The sequence below is a fragment of the Pteropus alecto genome, unplaced genomic scaffold (assembly GCF_000325575.1).
Source record: "Pteropus alecto unplaced genomic scaffold, ASM32557v1 scaffold72, whole genome shotgun sequence".
In the NCBI taxonomy this organism is placed as follows: domain Eukaryota; kingdom Metazoa; phylum Chordata; class Mammalia; order Chiroptera; family Pteropodidae; genus Pteropus; species Pteropus alecto.
The window spans coordinates 5,287,891-5,290,531 of record NW_006436811.1 but is presented as its reverse complement, the minus strand read 5'-3'; the positions used below and the strand labels follow the sequence as shown (position 1 = coordinate 5,290,531).

At 31.8% G+C, this 2,641-nt stretch overlaps 1 pseudogene; it reads left to right on the top strand.

Moving 5' to 3' along the window:
- The first annotated feature begins 963 nt into the window (after nt 1-963).
- LOC112481556 lies at nt 964-1,082 on the top strand (annotated as a pseudogene).
- The last annotated feature ends 1,559 nt before the right edge of the window (nt 1,083-2,641 follow it).

The window sequence follows — 2,641 nt, the reverse complement described above, 5'->3', positions numbered from 1 at the left end:
TACCCCCTTCTCAGATTTGAGCCTTTGCTTGAACTGCTCATAGAACTCAGGAAAACAGTTTACTGACTGTTAACGATTTATTACAAAGGCTATGAAGGAACAGATGAGGAGATACGAAAGACAAGGTGTGGAAAAGTCTTGTACACAAGTGTTTGTGCCCCTGTGGAGTCTGGGTGGCCACCTTCCTGGTACCTGGTTGTATCATTGTTCACCGACAAGGAAGCCTTCCAAACCCCATACTTTGGGAGGGTTTATGGAGGCTTCATTGCCTAGACAGGATTGATTAAATATTTGGCCAATGGCAATTAATTTAGCCTACAGCCCCTTTCCCCTTCCCAGAGATCAAGGGTTTGTTCTCCAGGCAGCCAGCCCCTACCCTGTGGTTATCCCTATAGGGGCTTTGGAAAACTCATCTTTTTAACATAGACTCAGCTGTGGTTGAAAGAAGCTTTCTATAAATAACAGAAGACATTCCTTTTAACTTTTTTTGCTCTGGAGTTATTTCAGGAATTGAGGACAAAAGATCCAGTATTATAACAAAAGATACTCCCACTGCTCTTATTATTTAGGAAATCACAAGGGTTTTAGGAGTTCCATGCCTTAAATGAGAGGAAGACCAAATATATATTTATTATAAATCATAATACCACACACAAAAACTGACAAATATTTAACAAAAATAGAAATGTCCAGTAAATCAAATGCAGAATTCTTAAGTAAAATAATAAGAAATACATGTTAGCAATACCTTAAAAAATAATGTGCTATAATGTTACTATAGTGACATTATGAATAGGAAATAAATATTAGCAATACCTTAAAAAATAATGTGCCATAACGTTACTATAGTAACGTTTGTCATTTCAGTATGAATGACATAAAGTTGTCAAATTAGAATTTATTGGTTAAAAAACCACTAAATTTGACAAATTTAAAATATATATCTAACTTAAAAACACTCAGGTCTATGGCCAGGCTACCCTGAACAAGCCTGATCCCGTCTGATCTTGGAAGCTAAGCAGGGTCAGGCCTGGTTAGTACTTGGATGAGAAACCACCTAGGAAGACCAGGTGCTGTAGGCAGAAAAAATATATTAAAACAACAACAAAAAAACACTCAGGAAATAGAAATAACTGTGATTTTTCTTGACAGAGAAGTATTTAACTTGCTGCCATGCAGAAGCACAGAACATGTATAGTCTGAATAGGTCATCGAGTTGGTGATTTGTAAATATTTCTAGAGTTTCATAAAAAGGAAGTCATGTAGTATGTAATCATTTTTTTCAGTCAGCACAATTATTTTGAGATTTATCCATTTTGTAGCATGCATCAGTACTTATTCCATTTTCTTGCCAAGTAATATTATAATTTAATATTATAATTTGTTTATTTTTTTACCTGTTGATGGACATTTTTTTCCAGTTTTTATCTTTATTTAATTTATTAACATGGCAAATTACATTGATCAGTTATTATATTGGAAATTAAAAAAGGCAAAGTGAGTCTATACTTTATGATGCCCTTTTTATGAAACTTAAGACAACGCAAATTAATTTATAGTACAAGAAAGTAGTTCATTGGATATGGAGGACTGTGGGTTGGGGTTGGGGAGGAGGATGAAGGAAGGATTATAAAGTGACACAAGGAAACTTTGGAGAAAAATGGTTATGTTCATTTTCTTTATTGTGGCAGTGGTTTCACAGATGCATATACTTGTCAAAACATATGAAATTGTACACTCTACATATGGTTTATTATACCTACTTATATCTCAGCAACTCTGTTTAAAAAAAAAAAATAAAAGAGAGAAAAATAAAACTTATTCCTCAACCGAAGCTTGTAGATGTCATCTGAATTCCTTTTTAAGTATATCTGCATTGATGAAGATGCCTAGGATCATCCTCATTTAAAAGTTTTTTCTATCAATAAATAAGACAAAGTCCTTGGTGACATCACCTAAGTCACTGAGTTCTGTAATCTGTCAGGTCTAATGCCTGTCCTCTAAATCCTGAAAGTAATGGCTAAATGAATTATAGTTTTTGGTTTGGCAATAAATTGATTTTAATTTAATTCATTTTAAGAGGAAGGCATTTTTACCTCGTCGATTTTTTTTTTCGAATCTTTTTGTATTTACCTGTTTATTAAAGTTCACTATCTCCCTTTGGTTTATTTTTATCTGCAATAAATATTAATTGTTGATAATGAAGATTTAATGTATATTATCTTTTCTATTCAGGAAGATGGACTTCTTAATGCATATTTTCACTTAATAAATATTATTTCCAATATATCAACATTAAATGTTCATTTTGATGAAGAAAAGCACATACTAAGCATTTTTTTCATAAAGTAAAATCAGAATTCCATGATAAACTCTAATGATTCTGGAATATATATATGAAAAAAAATATGTGATGTTGCATTAACCAATGTTGTTTCTTTAGTTATATCATAGTTGTGTGAAAATTTATACCATGAAAAAACTTTTTTGTAATATGAATGTGTTTTCAGTCAATCCAGTAAAAAAGAGGGTGTGTTTCTTGTTGAAAAAGTTAAATATGTATTGTTAAATGAAATAATATATAAAAAAGATTACAGTGCAAAAGGATAAAATGATTAATATAACAAGGAGAGAGGTCGAG